Source organism: Aquarana catesbeiana, linkage group LG03, assembly GCF_042186555.1.
Source record: "Aquarana catesbeiana isolate 2022-GZ linkage group LG03, ASM4218655v1, whole genome shotgun sequence".
NCBI lineage: Eukaryota > Metazoa > Chordata > Amphibia > Anura > Ranidae > Aquarana > Aquarana catesbeiana.
In genome coordinates, this window is record NC_133326.1 from 227,795,146 (window position 1) to 227,813,706 (window position 18,561).

At 40.8% G+C, this 18,561-nt stretch overlaps 1 protein-coding gene across 1 annotated transcript in view; it reads left to right on the forward strand.

Annotated features, from left to right (window-relative positions):
- Nucleotides 1-18,561, forward strand: part of ASZ1 (ankyrin repeat, SAM and basic leucine zipper domain containing 1) — a 450,104-nt gene that overhangs the window by 120,765 nt on the left and 310,778 nt on the right. The window lies entirely within an intron of this gene.

The window sequence follows — 18,561 nt, forward strand, 5'->3', positions numbered from 1 at the left end:
GCCAATGAAAACCATATAGCCTACTTTCCATGCGTTTTTGATGCAGAAAAAAATGCACTGACTGCATGTGGTGTGAACTGGCCCGAATACATTTTTATGTTTTCTAAAATATTACCAGTGTAGGACTATTCTGGACAATATTTGATTAATACAAGGTGATATTGGATAATACTTGATTTGTACAATGTGATGTTACGCACTTCACATGGAGAAAGATACAAATGGCCTTTTTTATTTTGGTGTCATATCTGGACTTACATTTCTTGCACACATGAGAGAAAAAATATTGGTTTGAGTGTTTACACCGTATCTCTTCTTTGAATATTCACATGTATGAGGGATTATACATACAAAGAATGTTTTGCAGCACATATCATTTGGGGGTTATATGTAATTCAACAGTAGGTTATATTGGAATTATTTATTTTTTTAAGGAGCACTGCACATTTTATAATGTATTTGAACGTTGCTTTTGGTGACTTAACATAGGTGTGAGCTGCTCTAAAATTAGAAAATGTTCTAGTTTTTTTTCAGAAGCAGTGCTGGGATTAAGTTTTTTTTTTTTTTGCACTCTGATATAGTGGAGAGCACAGTGGAAAAAGGAAACTGAGTCTTCTGGGGTCCCCCGGCGACTCTAGTGGCTCCTCCCCACATCAGATAACCCCTAGGAGAAGCGCTTTACCGGGGGGGGGGTTACTTTTGCGGGCGTGCTCCCGAGTCCATCATTCGGCGTCCATAGCTGCCGAATGTATGACTCGGCCTCGTCGCCCTCGTCATTGGATTCGATTGACAGCAGCGGGAGCCAATGGCTGCGCTGCTATCAATCTATCAAATCAAGAGCCGAGAACCCCGGGCAGAGGAAGAGTGCGTCCCCGCCGGATGACGTTCCAGGGCTCAGGTAAGTAAAATGTATCCCCTATGCAACACTGATCAGGAAATTATTTCTGCCTACTTGGAATGCTGGGAAGTTGATGAAATTGGAGGAAACTATGCAGTGAACTGCTGCAATAAAATATTAATGCTGGATGGTTAACTTGGTGAAATGCATGAGTTATAAGATGGCATTTACCTGACTGTTGTAAACTAGGAACAACTACAAAAACAATCTGCTTTTTTTAAGGAGTGCTGGTATGCTGTTAACCACTTCCCATCCAGGCCAATTCTGACATTTCTCTCCTACATGTAAAATGTATAATTTTTTTTTAGAAAATTACATAGAACCCCCAAACCTTATATTTGTTTTCTTAGAAAAGACCCTAAAGAATACAATGGCGGTCGTTGCAGCTTTTTATCTCGCACGGTATTTGCACAGCAATTTTTTTGAAAAAAAAAAAAGTTTCATGCTTTAAAAAAAACAAAACATTAAAGTTAGCCCAGTTTTTTTGCATAATGAAAGATGAAGTTATGCCGAGTAAATAGATACCTAACGTGTCACGCTTCAAAATTGCACACGCTCGTGGAATGGCGCCAAACTTCGGTACTTAAATATCCCTATAGGTGACGCTTTAAAATTTTTTACTGGTTATATGTTTTGAGTTACTAGAATTATTTCTCTCACTAACGTTTGCAGCGATACCTCACGTGTGGGGAAAAAAGAGGATCCTGGACAGCCGCACACCATAGAAGGCATCTTTATTGATATGAAAAAGTAAAATCCAAATGCAGTCACTTCATGTACAGGGAAAAACAGGAAAAATAGCTAACGCGCTTCACACCCTATTGTGGCGCTTATTCATAGCTAAATGACTAAAAGTTTGATCATGGGCATATATAGAGACTTCAGGTTTTGATGGCCAATCCAAAAATTGTCTCAAAAGAAGATACGCCAACACAATCAAACTCTAGAACAACACTCAAGAGATAAGATACACCTGGGATATGAAGCTGATTTTTAAATTAAAGTTTGAGGACAAAGTAGTATAATAATGTGGTAATATAATGATCTAATAATGCCTGCAAAGGTCCACCAAACTAAAGTTTATTAAGTGAACCAATACGCATACATATACACATGTGTACTAGACACATGATTGTTTTCATTATTTACATAATTCAACTTCTCCCATTGTGTGCATCCATAACCTTGGGATAAAGACCATGATATATACTAAAATAATACTGAACGATAGCAGAGTATCAAAATAACAACACTTATTTCAAAATTGTAAATAAAGAATGATCTCAAAGGAAACCTGAATATAGATGATTAATAAACAAAATTCATGAAAATGCAAAACCTGCTGAATTTATACAAAATCGCAAAATGACATATACATGAAATTGATGTGGAAATACTGAGTGAACCCATTCTCAACACTATCAATAATATCTTGGTAACTGCAGATGTATACACATCGTCCTGAAATGTAGTTGTATTTGAAAGTTGTCTAAATAAAACAATAATTTTCATTAAAAATGATTGTATATAAATCATTATACCCGCATAAATCCATGCACCCAAGAAAAATGCAAAACCCCACCTGGCGACATCTGGAATCCATTTGTGTTGGATTTACAAACAAAAAATATATATCCCAAAACTGCAACAAACCGCATTAAAAAGGGTAAAAAGAAGGGGACAGAAAGTCGTCATCAGATGGGGGAACACTTCAATGTTGCATGGAAAAAGTGGGAAAGTAAAATACCTCACATGTGTGGTTTGAACACTGTTTTCAAATGTGGGCGGGACTTGCGTATGCGTTCGATTCTGCGTGCAAGCACACGGAGACAGGGGCGCATTACATTTTTTTTTTTTTTCTTTTAATTTTTCTTTTTTCTTTTTTTTTTTTTTTTTTTTGTTTGACACTCTAAAAAAAATTAAATAAATACATTTTTGATCACTTTTATTCCTATTACAAGGAATGTAAACATCCCTTGTAATAGGAATATGGCATGATCGGTCCTCTTTACAGTGAGATATGGGGTCAAGAAGACCCCACATCTCACCTCTAGGCTGGGAATAAAAAAAAAAATAAACGATCTCGAATGCAGAGGCCGGGCGTGACGTTGTAACATCATGCCCGGCCTCCGAAAGGTCATAGACTCCGGCGACCATCTGGTACGCTGGAAATCTCTATGGTCACCATCTGGGACCGACGAATCTTTTCTCCGACTCACCGATGGAAGCGGTGAGTCGGTAGAAGCACCGGAGAGCTGCAGGAGGGGGGCGTCCCCTCTTGCCGCCCGTAAGAACGATCAAGCAGCGGAACAGCCGCTATGATCATTCTTATGGTGTAGGGAATCGCCGGCTCAAAAAGCCGATATCTGAATGATGCCTGTAGCTGCAGGCATCATTCAGATATACCCCCACAAAGTCAAGGACGTCCTGGGACGTACCTTGGGCGGGAAGTGGTTAATGAAAGCGTTGCAGAGTAATGCAAATATACAAACAAAAGGGCAATCCAGACAGCGATATTCAAAAAAGCAATTGTGCCTGTTTTCTTGTGGTATGGCCCTTTAAAAAAAAAAAAAAAAAATCCTGCTCCAGATTTAGAAATGCCCTGCTGCCAGTTTTCATGTAGTTCTTAGTAGTGCCACTATTACAAAATGAAGCTTTGGCTGCACCAAATTCAAACAGAATTATCTCCAGTATATGGATAAAGAAACTGAAGGTAATTAACCACTTGCCCGACCAAGCCTTTTCTGGCACTTTTTGTTTACAAGTTTAAATCCGTATTTTTTGCTAGAAAATTGTATAGAACCCTCAAACATTATACTTTTTTTTTTTTTTTTTTTTTTATAGCAGAGACCCTAGGGAATATAATGGTGATGTGACAGGGTATTTGCACAGTGATTTTGCAAACGCAATTTTTTGGGGGATAAAATACACTTTAATGAATTAGAAAAAGAAATAAAAATTTTCCCCAATTTTTTTTTGTTTAACCATTTAAAGCAGAGTTCCATCCAAAAATGGAACTTCCGCTTTAAGGGAAGGTGACCCCCTGACATGCCACTTTTGGGAAGTCATGTTTTTTGGGGGGGAGCGGATACCCTGTTTTTTGAGGGTTCCAGCTCCCACTTCCTCCCAGCGCACCGCGGCACATGAAGCAAGATCGCCTCTCCCCCTCCCTCTCGGCAATCATCTGGGACACGTCACAGGTCCCAGATTGCCCGGCCAGTCACGGCGCGCATGCACTGTGCGGGCGCCCACAGTGACAATGCCGGCGCCACAGAGAGGAGGGGGAGACGAGCGGGGCTTCGTTCCCCCGCATCGCTGGATCCTGGGACAGGTAAGTGTCTGATTATTAAAAGTCAGCAGCTGCAGTATTTGTAGCTGCTGACTTTAAATTTTTTTTTTTTTTTTAAGCGGAACTCTGCTTTAAGGACCAGAAGGATTAACCCCCTTATTGACCAGGGCATTTTTTGCGATACGGAACTGCGTCGCTTTAACTGACAATTGCATGGTCGTGCGACGTTGTACCTAAACAAAACTGATGTGCTTTTTTTCCCACAAATAGTTTTCTTTTGGTGATATTTAATCACCTCTATAAACAAAGAGCGACAATTTTGAAAAAAAAAAAATATTCCTTCATCAGTTATAAAAATCAGCTATAATATCCAAAATAAAAAAAACACCATCACTATATATTTCATAGTTACATGGTAAAGTTGAAAAAAGACACAGGTCCATTGAGTCCAACCTGTGTGTGTGTTTTTTATGTCAATATTACATTGTATATCCATGTATGTTGTGGTCGTTTAGGTGCCTATCTAATAGTTTTTTTAAATGATCTATGCTCCCTACTGAAACCACTGCTTGTGGAAAAAAATTCCACATTCCTACCGCTCTCACTGTAAAGAATCCTCCGCACAGTTTTCGGTTAACCACTTACGGTCCGCCCACCATCGTTCTAGATCGGTATTTTGAAGAGGGATATCTTTGTTATGGTAGCAGCTAGCTGCCATAATCCCGGTATCCTCTTCTTAAGTGGGCAGTCCGCTTTCAGATAAAAGTGGTCTCTGTGGCGGATTTGCCGCAAGATCACTTTTATCGGCGGCGGGAGAGGGTCCCCCTCCTCCCACAATATGAGAAAAATAATGGGCTAACTTTACTGTTTTTTTTATTTTTTTAATTCAAAAAAGTGTATCTTTTCCCAAAAAAGTGCGCCTGTAAGACCGCTGCACGAATACGGTGTGACAAAGTATTGCAACGACCGCCATTTTATTCCCTAGGGTGTTAGAACCCCCAAACATTATATATATTTTTTTCTAAGTAATTTCCTAGCAAAAAAAAAGTTTTTAACTTGTAAACGCTAAATCTCAGAGGCTTGGTCCTTAAGTGGTTAAATCGCTTTTCCTCTAATTTTAGTGAATGGCCGCAAGTCTTTTTAAATGCCCTTTCGCGGAAAAGTTTTATCCCTATTGTGGAGTCACCAGTATGACATTCGAACATTGAAATCATATCCCCTCTCAAGCGTCTGTTCTCCAGAGAGAATAAGTTCAGTGCTTGCAGTCTTTCCTCATAACTAAGATTCTCCAGACCCTTTTGTTATCTTTGTTGCCCTTCTCTGTACTCTCTCAATTTCCAGCACATCCTTCCTGAGGACTGGTGCCCAGAACTGGACGGCATACTCCCAGGTGCGGCCAGACCAAAGTCTTGTAGAGTGATAGAATTATAATTTTATCTCTGGAGTTAATTCTCTTTTCTTTATCGTACATCACGGGGCACAGAGCAGTCATTACTATCTGGGTTGTATGCCACCTACTGGTGAATGGACACTGGTAAATCAAACAAGAAGTCCACCCCTTTTATAATCCCTCCTATACAGGAAGTACCTCAGTTTTTTCACCAGTGTCTGTTAGGTGGTGGTCACTGATGTGATACATGTGCTCTTGGAGCATACTTGGAGGTCTGGATGGTTCAATTAAGAATCATGGACTTCAAATGGATCCATTCGAAAAGATTCCTTGAGGTTTGCCTGTAATGCAGCCTTACGGCGCTGGACTCTGTGTAGTGGAACCCTGTGCAGTATTTGTTCTGACCAAGGTGCTTTCCTGCAGGGTGCTAAACAGGTCCAGGGGAGTGGACCTCATTTTAAGGGGGACCCAGTCTCTGAAGGTCTTTTATGACAGCTCGCTGTGAAGGGTGAAGATTGGACTTCTGTTATGTTCAGAGTCCTGCAGCAGGAATGGTAAGTCTGCATGTTTATACATGTTTGCATAGATAAGTGTTGTGTAATATATGTGGCATAAACACATGCTTGCTTATTGCATAAATGCATGTTTACATGGACGCACACTTTCGTTTTTTGCCTAAACGCAGAGTTGCATAAGCCCATGTTTACATGCTTTCATAAATGCATATTGCTTAAATGCATACTGGCATGTTTTCATTTATACTGCAATACGTACAGTGGGGATCGAAAGTTTGGGCACCCCAGGTAAAAATGTGTATTAATGTGCATAACGAAGCCAAGGAAAGATGGAAAAATATCCAAATGGCATCAAATTACAGATTAGACATTCTTATAATATGTCAAAAAATGTTAGTTTTTATTTCCATCATTTACACTATCAAAATTACAGAAAACAAAAAATGGCGTCTGCAAAAGTTTGGGCACCCTGCAGAGTTAATATCTTGTACTGCCCCCTTTGGCAAGTATCACAGCTTGTAACACTTTTTGTAGCCAGCCAAGAGTCTTTCAATTCTTGTTTGAGGTATCTTTGCCCATTCTTCCTTACAAAAGTCTTCCAGTTCTTTGAGATTTCTGGGCTATCTGTCACACACTGCTCTTTTAAGGTCTATCCATAGATTTTCAACAATGTTGAGGTCGGGAGATTGTGAAGGCCATGGCAAAACCTTCAGTTTACGCCTCTTGATGTAATCACCGTGGATTTTGAGGTGTGTTTAGGATCATTATCCATTTGTAGAAGCCATCCTCTCTTTAACTTCAGCTTTTTCACAGATGGCATCAAGTTACCATCCAAAATTTTCTGAAATTTTATTGAATCCATTTTTCCTTCTACTCGTGAAATGTTCCCTGTGCCACTGACTGCAATACAACCCCAAAGCATGATTGATCTACACCCATGCTTAACAGTTGGACAGAGGTTCTTTTCATTAAATTCTGTGCCCTTTCTTCTCCAAACGTACCTTTGCTCATTCCGGCCAAAAAGTTCTATTTTAACCTCATCGGTCCACAGAACTTGTTTCCAAAATGCCTCGGGCTTGTCTATATGTTCATTTGCAAATTTCAAACGCTGATTTTTGTGGTGAGGACGTAGAAGAAGTTTTCTCTTTATAGTGGAATAGTGTACCACAACTCGTGTCTGCCAGATCTTTCTGGAGGGATCGTGCAGTCAAACGTGGGTTTTGAATTGCTTTTCTCACAATCCTGCAAGCTGTTCTGTCTGATATTTTTCTTGGTCTTCCAGATCTTGCTTTAACTTCCACTGTTACTGATGACTGCCATTTCTTAATTACATTCCGAACAGAGGATATTGACATCTCAAAACGCTTTGCTATCTTCTTATAGCCTTCTCCAGCTTTGTGAGCGTCAACTATTTCAGTTTCAGTTTTCTAGACAACTGTTTAGAAGAACCCATGGTGCTGATTGTTGGGGCAAGGTCAGATGAGTCTGGCCATTTAAAACCTTTGAGATTGACATCACCTGGTCTTCCCAGACGATGATTGAGAACAATCCATGACACTGGCAGGTCTCAGCTTTGCAAAGGGGGCAGTGCATGCTATAATATTCTACAGGGTGCCCAAACTTTTGCAGATGCCATTTTTTTGTTTTCTGTAATTTTGAAAGTGTAAATGATGGAAATAAAATCTATTTTCTTTTTTTGACATATTATAAGAATGTCTAATCTGTAATTTGATGCCATTTGGAGATTTTTCCATCTTTCCTTGGCTTCGTTATGCACATTAATACACTTTTTTACCTGGGGTGCCCAAACTTTCGATCCCCACTGTATATGCTTATTTACATGAAACTGCATACATACAGTGGGGACGGAAAGTATTCAGACCCCCTTAAATTTTTCGCAATGTTATATTGCAGCCATTTGCTAAAATCATTTAAGTTCATTTTTTTTTCCCTCACTAATGTACACACAGCACCCCATATTGACAGAAAAACACAGAATTGTTGACATGTTTGCAGATTTATTAAAAAAGAAAAACTGAAATATCACATGGTCCTAAGTATTCAGACCCTTTCCTCAGTATTTAGTAGAAGCACCCTTTTGATCTAATACAGCCATGAGTCTTTTTGGGAAAGATGCAACAAGTTTTTCACACCTGGATTTGGGGATCCTCTGCCATTCCTCCTTGCAGATCCTCTCCAGTTCTGTCAGGTTGGATAGTAAACAGTGGACAGCCATTTTTAGGTCTCTCCAGAGATGCTCAATTAAGTTTAAGTCAGGGCTCTGGCTGGGTGATTCAAGAACAGTCACGGAGTTGTTGCGAAGCCACTCTGTTATTTTAGCTGTGTGCTTAGGATCATTGCCTTGTTGGAAGGTAAACCTTAGGCCCAGTCTGAGGTCCTGAGCACTCTGGAGAAAGTTTTCGTCCAGAATATCCCTGTACTTGGCCGCATTCATCTTTCCCTCGATTGCAACCAGTCGTCCTGTCCCTGCAGCTGAAAAACACCCCCACAGCATGATGCTGCCACCCCCATGCTTCACTGTCGGGACAGGTGATGAGCAGTGCCTGGTTTTCTCCACACATACCGCTTATAGGTCAAAAAGTTCTATCTTGGTCTAATCAGACCAGAGAATCTTATTTCTCACCATCTTGGAGTCCTTTAGGTATTTTTTTTTAGCAAACTCCATGTGGGCTTTCATGTGTCTTGCACTGAGGAGAGGCTTCCGTCGGGCCACTCTGCCATAAAGTCCCGACTGGTGGAGGGCTGTAGTGATGGTTGACTTTCTACAACTTTCTCCCGACTGCATCTCTGGAGCTCAGCCACAGTGATCTTTTGGTTCTTCTTTACCTCTCTCACCAAGGCTCTTCTCCCCCGATAGCTCAGCTATCGGGCTATCGGCCAGCTCTAGGATGGGTTCTGGTCGTCCCAAACGTCTTTCATTTGAGGATTATGGAGGCCACTGTGCTCTTAGGAACCTTAAGTGCAGCAGAATATTTTTTTGTAACCTTGGCCAGATATGTGCCTTGCCACAATTCTGTCTGTGAGCTCTTCAGGCAGTTCCTTTTGACCTCATGATTCTCATTTGCTCTGACATGCACTGTGAGCTATAAGGTCTTATATAGACAGGTGTGTGGCTTTCCTAATCAAGTCCAATCAGTATAATCAAACATAGCTGGACTCAAATGAAGGTGTAGAACCATCTCAAGGATGATCAGAAGAAATGGACAGCACCTGAGTTAAATATGAGTGTCACAGCAAAGGGTCTGAGTACTAGGGATTCCGTCCCTGAAAAAAAAAAGTTTAAAAGTCAGCAGCTACAAACACTGTAGCTGCTGACTTTAAATAAGTACTTACCTGTCCTGGGTGCCTGCAATGTCGGCCGCCTGAGGCTGACCAGTCCCTCGGCTGACCAGTCCCTCGGCTCTCGGGTCCCGGCACCACCATCCTAAGTAAGGGAAACAGGCAGTGGAGCCTTGCGGCTTCACTGCCAGTTTCCTACTGCGCACGTGCGAGCGCTCTGTGAATGGCCCCTTGGTGTTCTGGGAACACACACAGTTCCCAGAAGGCAACGGGGCCACTCACCGAGGAGCAGAGCATGCCGCGGAATAGGAAGAGGCAGATTAGGAAGACTGCCTAGCAACAAGGGTTTAGGTAAGTTTAACATTTTTTTTTATTGTTTTAGGATTTTTCATACAATTTTTTTTTATTTTTTTTTTTTTTTAGGGTGGCCCTCGACTTTCGGACCATGTGATATTTCATTTTTTCTTTTTTAATAAATCTGCAAAAATGTCAACAATTCTGTGTTTTTTTTTTCTGTCAATATGGAGTGCTGTGTGTACATTAGTGAGGAAAAAAACAAACTTAAATGATTTTAGCAAATGGCTGCAATATAACAGAGTGAAAAATTTAAGGGGGTCTGAATAATTTTCTATCCTCACTGTATGTGCTTATTTACATTAAGCTGTGTACATATGTGCTTATTTGCCTAGGACTAAATACATATGTGCTTATTTGCCTAGGACTAAATACATATGTGCTTGTTTGCCTGGAACTACATATGTGTGTGCTTGTTTGCCTGGGGGTACATACATAAAACCATGAATGGCAAGAATACTTGTATACCTGCATATTGGCAAACTTGGGTACCTACATAATGAAATGCCTGGGTACCTGCATACTTGCATATGTAAGGGGTTGCATATCGGTAAACCAACATTGTTTTAGGCCTGCATCCCCGGAGGACTGTGTATTAGGTTGGCTAATATAGTTGCTACATTATTTACCTGTTATACCAGTTAAATGGTTTCAGAAAGGGGAGGCAGACGGTAAAGGCAGGTGCACTGCTCTCAGGTTCAGTGATCTGGCAGTGTTCACGTTCCCCGATGGACAGTGGTGTCAGATGCATCTGAGCCACTGAGGTGTGTATTCTGATTTGTGCTGCCAGAAGAGCCCAGGAAGGGCAGGCAGGCTCCAGGTCGAATGTTTAGCAGTGGATCTGCTAAAATCCCATTTTTTTCTGGGGAGAGATTCTCTACCAGGTGTTTGGGAGTATCTTGGGCCATCAGGTGTCAGTGGTCCAGGTTTGCAAGCCTGCTATTTGGTCTTTAAGTTTATACATCCACAGGGTTTTTACCAGGTTGATGTCGAGAACATGGAGGAGACTGCCTTTGTTCTCGGCGTATTACAAACCGTAATAGTGGCAGTTTCTGCGATGGTGTCTCCCTCCCCTCAACGGCATTGCTTGGGGACGTCCCAGATAGTAATGACTGCTCTGTGTCCCGTGATGTATGATAAAGAAAATAGGATTTTTCCTACAGCTTACCTGTAAAATCCTTTTCTTGGAGTACATCGTGGTACACAGAGGATCCCTCCCCTCTTCTCTGGAAAGTTTATTGCTTGCAACAACACTGAGGTACTTCCTGTGTAAGATGGGTTATATAGGGGAGGACTTCTTGTTTGATTTACCAGTGTCCATTCACCAGTAGTTGGCGTATAACCCAGATAGTAATGACTGCTCTGTGCCCCGTGATGTATGTACTCCAAGAAAAGGATTTTACAGGTAAGCTGTAGGAAAAATATTATATTTTTAATGCATGCCAATATTCTATTGGCTTTGCTGGTAGCAGCTTGGCATTGCATGCCGTTGCTGAGCCTGTCATGTACTAGGACCCCCAGGTCCTTTTCCATCCTAAATTCCCCCAGAGGTTCTCCCCCCCCCCCCCCCTAGTGAGTAGATTGCATTCATGTTTTTGCAACCTAAATGCATTATTTTACATTTTTCTACATTAAACTTAATTTGCCATGTAGTTGCCCACCCCATTAATTTTTCAGATTTTCTTGCAAGGTTTCCACATCCTACGGAAAAGCTATTGCCTTGCTTAGCTTAGTATCGTCCGCAAATATTGAGATTGAGCTGTTTATCCCATCCTCCAGGTCATTTATGAATAAATTAAATATTGGTCCCAGGACTGAACCCTGAGGGACCCCACTTTCCACAGTGGACCATACTGAGTACTCACCATTTATCACTACCCTCTCAACTTGCCCTTGTAGCCAGTTATAATCCAGGTACTCGCCCTTTGGTCCATGCCGACAGGCTTTCGCTTGTATAGTAAACATTTGTGGGAAATAGTATCAAATGCCTTTGCAAAATCCAGATACACCACGTCTATGGGCCTTCCTTCATCGAGATGGCTGCTCACCTCCTCATAGAATGTTAACAGATATGTTTGGCAAGAACTATTTTTCATTAATCCATGCTGACTACTGCTAATGATACTGTTTTCATTACTAAAATCTAGGGCTGCAACTAACGATTATTTTCATAATCGATTAGTTGGCCGATTATTGTTTTGACCTTAAACCTTTAACCTTAAAAAAAAGTGTGGTGTATAATTTAGTTAAGGTGTACAGTTTTAAAAAAAGGTACTTTATTCTTAAATATCTCTATGCAGTGGTAAATATAAATAACCAACTATATGGTTAGGGAGCAAAATATCGAATCCACTCTGAGAATAACAGACAGAAGAGATATACTGTATATACTGTTAGAGGAGAGATATACTGTATATACTGTTAGAGGAGAGATATACTGTATATACTGTTAGAGGAGAGATATACTGTATATACTGTTAGAGGAGAGATATACTGTATAAACTATTAGAGGAGATATACTGTCTATAATATTAAAGGGTGAATCTTGTAAATATCATCAGACTCAGAGATCAAATTCTTTTTATTAAAAACAAAAACAATGTCCTTCCTTCTGAAAATTGATTGGTGTGGCCAGCATAAGGCTCAGTACACACCTATGCAGTTTGCTTTTCATCTGTTTCTGCAGTGCTTTTTGCTGTGCGTTTTGATTTTTGTGCACGTGATTTTACTGCGATTTGCATTTTTTTGGCCAATTTGTTGGGCAAATTAAAAAACACATATTGCTGCAAAAACACATTACATGCTTTTCCGCAGATTCTCCATTGAAGTATATTGAACCAAAACACAGTTTTGCATGAACGTGCCCCATAGGAAACCATGTGAATGAACTGTAGTGCGTTTCTGCAAAAAGCACCAAAAAACACATAGATGTGATCCAGGTCTAAGACGTTTAGTAACATAATGGGGTGAAAAAAACTAAAAATGATCCCTTTTTATAGTACAAAAAAAGCAGATAATCACTACTGTAAGGGGTTCATTTTTTTAGTTTTTCTTTAACCCCATTATGTTACTGGCCGATTAATTGATTATGAAAATAGTAATCGATTAATTTCATAATCGATTAGTTGTTTCAGCCCTACTAAAATCTTGTATATAGTCCCTTATCATCCCTTCCAAGAGCTTGCATACTATTGATGTTAGGCTAACTGGTCTGTAGTTCCCAGGGATGTATCTTGGTCCTTTTTTTTTTTTTTTTTTTTTAAAGATTGGTGCTACGTTGGCTTTTCTCCAATCAGCTGGTACCATACCAGTATGTATACTGTTCTTAAGAATTAGGAACAATGGTCTGGCAATTACTTGACTGAGTTCCTTAAGGACCCTCAGGTGCTGGCCATCTGGTCCTGGTGACTTATTTATGTTAAGTTTTTCAAGTCTGTTTCTGATTGTATCCTCTGGTAATCATGGGGGTGCTTCCTGTGATGTCATGAGGATAAACATTGCAGTTTTGGTTACTAAAGTCCCCCTTTTTCCTTGTGAAGACTAGGGATGAGCCTGATGTATTCACGTGCTGGTTTTGCCAGCACCTGAATACAGAATGTAAACCTGGGAGACTGACACTGCAAGCTTGGAGCGGCGCCGATCCGTTATGGTATTTAGGACATCCGTTTTGCTGCAGCTATACCCCCTCCTCACCTGTCACTTTTGTCAAGGATGCTGTCAGCTTCACAGTCAACAGTACCCTAGAGTTAGTAACTCTGATATTGGATGGGTTCGGAGGAGGAAGATGAGGGACTGGTTCCCCATCAAGTCCACTCTGTCTGACAGCAGGCATTATTTGGTAGCAGGCTGTCTATTGACTATGCAAATCCACCCACTGCCTGCTCTTGGTCATAAGGTGAGTGGACCTGATGAGGAACTAGTGTCTCTGAATCCTCATCAGTCTCTGCCCACCCAACTACAAAACTCTTCAGCCTCTGCACTGTCTTGTGTGACAGCTACAGTGGCAGAACGGGAGCTCAAACACTCTGGCCTCATTGCGCCTTCGCATGGCAAATACCAGTGCTTTTCCCAAATCCATGTGCCTGCTTCCAACAGATATATGAATTTGCAACAAGGAATGATGTTTGTTGTGAGGAGGCATGACTGATTTCTAAAGAATGCTGTAGGTAGATTTAATTCTCCAGATAGTGAAAATCTGGCTGCCAATATTAGTATATGGGTTGGTGACTTTGTCTATGTTCTATAAGGAACTGAATCTCTGGAAAAGTAGTTGTAATATATGCCTGAATTCTCATCAATATGAGCTGTATTGGTATGGCAATTCCTGCATTACCATTCATGGGCACGCGCGCACCGATTGGCCAGTGGTGGAGCCAAGCAGCAGGTCTGGCAGACTTGCTGTCCACCGGCCGACCACGATTGTTCCCCCGCAGAGACAGAACGGGGATCTGCCAAAGTAAACAAGGCAGATCTCCGTTCCGTCAGTGGATGACAGTGAGATCTGTCTTCCTGCTAAGCAGGAAGACAAACCTGTGTGTTTCCCCAGTCACACAGTAATCACAAAAAGGAACACATTTAACCCCTTCCCTGCCAGTGTTATTGGTACAATGTCAGTGCATATTTTTAGCACTGATCACTGTATTAATGTCACTGGTTTCCAAAAAAGTGTCTGTCAGTTAGGTGTCTGATCTATCTGCCGCAATGTCACAGTCCTGCTAAAAATAGCTGTTTGCTGCCTTTACTAGTAAAAATGGAAAAGAAAAAAAAAATGCCATAAATCTATCTCCTATTTTGTAGATGCTATAACTTTTGCGCAAACCAATCAGTATATGCTTATTGATGATTTATTTATTTTTCTCCAAAAATAGAGAACACATAGTGGCCTAAATTGATACATTCGTTATATATATCTCTATATATATATCTCTATATATATCTCTATATATATCTCTATATATATCTCTATATATCTCTATATATATCTATATATATATATATATATATATATATATATAATATATTCGCGCTCTCTCTCTCTATAGATATAGATATATCTCTCTATATATCTATCTATCTATCTATCAGAGTAACACAGTGCCGTATCGCAAAAAATGGCCTGGTCATTAAGGGGGTCAATCCTTCTGGGACTGAAGTGGTTAATATAGTCCAGATAATCAAATTTTTTTTTTGTTTGTTTTAAAACAGTGGTGTTTGGTAGTTTGCACTTTCACACATGCGGACCATTCGTTTCATCAGTTCATATATTTTTTCTTTGGAAAAAAAAGATGAAATTTACATCCGTTTGTCATGAGTCCCAGAGCTATTCTTTCATGCAAAAACGGACCGTTTGTCCATTTTACGTCCTTTTTTTTTTTTTTTTTTTTTTCCAACCGTTTTTCGTCCAATCCGTTTTTTTTTTTTTTTTTTTAAATGGAAGAGAAATAGGGCTTTGATCCATTCCAAAAAACGGATGTTGATGGAAGCGGATGTAAATTGATCATAATCCATTTACATCTGTTTTCCCATTGAGATGCATTGATGTCTGTGTTTCATCCGTCAACGTATGGATGAAAAATGGACAAACGGTCTGCATCTGTGAAAGGGGTCTTAGGAGTTGTTGCAAGTTTTTTTTTTTTTTTTTTTATGACCCATTTATTTTCAATAATATAAATTATCAATACAAGTATAATATATACAATTTTGGCAACAAATTCAGATGGCAGCAGAGTATTTTGTTACATGTTGTATAGTTCCCTGATGTATAAATATTGCATTCAGAAGAGGAAGTATTGTGTAAATATTTTGAACACCCAGGTAACAAATTTGTTATTTAGAACCCCTTTATAATTTTCCATTGTACACAGATGGGAAGAAACATTTTCTTGCAGTTTGTCAGTGTATAACTTCTCTTCATGTGGAGTAAAATGAGAAAATGTTAAGTTCATTGTGCATATACTGTATATAGCGCTGTCAATTTTATGCAGCACTTTACATATATATTGTACATTTACATCAGTCTCTACCCTCAAGATGCTTACCATCTAAGGTCCCTAACACATTTATATACTAGGGCCAATTTAGACAGGATCCAATTAAGCTAGCAGCATGTCTTTGGAGTGTGGGAGGAAACCGGAGTACCTGGAAGAAACCCACGCAGGCACAGGGAGAACATGCAGACTCAGGGCAGGTAGTGTCCTGGTTGGGATTTGAGCTGCCGACCCTGGTGCTGCTAGATGGAAGTGCTAACCACTTAGCCACTGTGCTGCCCATAATAAAGATGATATAATTGTAAGAGTGACTAAAGTCCATAATATAATTTTCGTCAATCCATGTTTCAGATTTTATGAACATGTATGTTCTAAAGAAGTCTTTCTTAACCTTTTTTAACATAGAGGAACCCTCAAAATAACTTTGAGCCCAGGGAACCCCTACTAACAAATCAGCTTACAGTGCATTCATGTGAAGGTTATTGGGTAGAATTCTCCTTATATTTGTAGTCATGGAGAAGAATTCCCCACTTACAGATAGCTAAAATATCATTGGTGTCAGTGGTTGCTCATCTAAGAGGCAGAATTTGCTCATCGCTCAAGGAACCAGTACCAAACTCTGGAGAAATCTTAGGGTTCCACTGGACCCTGATTGAGAGAGGCTGTTCTAAAGTATAACATCTGTGGAGTAAACATTCTTCTTTCTTTCTTTTTTTTTTTTATCCATCTACACTTTGAACTTCATAATGACAACATCAAAACTGAATTTTAGAAATGCCCGGCAATTAAATATACAAAAACTGTAATATCACGTTGGACAAAGTGTTGACCCTTTGCCACAACATTTTGAAATTTTAGCTCCCGGTTCTCTTGATCATTGCTGAGATGTTTCTACACTAGAGCTGCACGGTTCTGGCTAAAATAAGAATCACAATTTTTTTGCATAGAATAAAGGTCATGATTCTCGTGGCATAACATCTTTTACATTATACAAAAAAATTGGGCTAACTTTACTGTTTCGTTCTTTTTAATTCATTAAAGTGTATTTTTTTTCCAAAAAAATTGCGTTTGAAAGACTAATGCGCAAATACAGTGTGACATAAAATATTGCAGCAAAGGCCATTTTATTCTCTAGGGTCTCTGCTAAAAAAAAAATATAATGTTTGGGGGTTCCAAGTAGGATTGTCCCGATACTGATACTAGTATCGTTATCAGTGCCGATACAGAGTATTTGCAGGAGTACTTGTACTCGTGCAAATGCTCCTGATGCATAGTCCCATACCTGGACACTCAGGAACAATCGTGCGGCGGCGGGGAAGTTATAATCACCGATCTTCCTATGTGGTTTTCAATAAAGCAGCTGACAGCTGCTTCTCCTCCTCTCCCCTCTGCGGCTTTCGGCTGCTTTATTAGAAACCACACGGGGAGATGGTGGTTACAACTTCCTCCACCGCCGCACCGATTGTTCCTGAGTGTCCCCTGTATCCTCCAGCTCCCCCGTGTCCTCCTCTTTGCTCCTCTCTGTCCTCCTCTGGCCCCCCTGTCCTCCTCCGGCTCCCTCCCCCCCCCGTCCTCCTCCGGCTCCCTCCCCCCGGTCCCCTCCCCCCCGTCCTCCTCCGGTCCCCTCCCCCCCGTCCTCCTCCGGTCCCCTCCCCCTCGTCCTCCTCCGGTCCCCTCCCCCCCCGTCCTCCTCCGGTCCCCCCCCTCCTCCTCCGGTTCCCTCCCCCCATCCCCCCGTCCTCCTCTGGTCATCCCACCCCCCCCCGTCCTCCTCTGGTCATCCCACCCCCCCCCCATCCTCCTCTGGTCATCCCACCCCACCCCCCATCCTCCTCTGGTCATCCCACCCCACCCCCATCCTCCTCTGGTCATCCCACCCCCCCTCCTCCTCCTGGTCCCATTTTGTGAGCTCCTCCAGTCACCACCACCCCCCCTTCTTTGTCCCCCCTGTCCCAGATCTTTCAGGATAGAGAGTGGAGGAAGGAGCCAGTAAATGTTGTTTACCCTCTTCACTTTTCTGAGCGGACAGAGTAAGTGATCACTCACTCTGTCCATTTCATCTTCAGTGCAGCTAAGGCTGCAGAGAAAGGACTGGGAAATCTCTATCCTCAGTCCCTTTCCATGTCTCAAAGGGGAGATGTCAGACCCCTGACATCTCGCAAAGCCCCCCCCCACTCCCCCAACAGGGTTGAATAAAAAGGAAATGTAATATGCTAAAGTAAAATTGTAAAAATAAACTTTTGCAAAAAAGAAAAAAATCCTACGAGCTAAAATGAACCTGGTGCTAAAAGTAAGCGCTACACAGCCGCATACATGAATCACGCCTTGTATTGCGTGTGAAATGTCAAATAAATAAAATATGATGCGCTAGAGTGTGCTAACCATGCCCTAATCCAGGCACAAAGAGATACAGCACATATACAACAGAGTGTAAAGATATCTAACCCCAATATGTGCTATATCCCACAAGGTAAACAAACATAATGTGCATAAATAACCTGTGCAATGGGCATATGAAATAATAATGGTAATATCAATAAATAAATATGCTCCAAAATAAATGAGTGCAAAACAGGTGCTAAAAGGTGCAATAGACATATAAAGTAATAGTAATAAAGGTAACTATTGTTACTTCATAAATAATTCATATATGCAAACAAATGCTGAAAAGTGACATGTGCCAGCCAAAAAGTGCAAAGTGTCACACAATACATATACTTAATCATCCATCATAAACTAGACATATATTAAACACAAAAGTCCTTAATAAAAGTGATGACAACTGTGCTTCAGTGATGATGTATTCAAACGTGCTGCAATTCCATGTG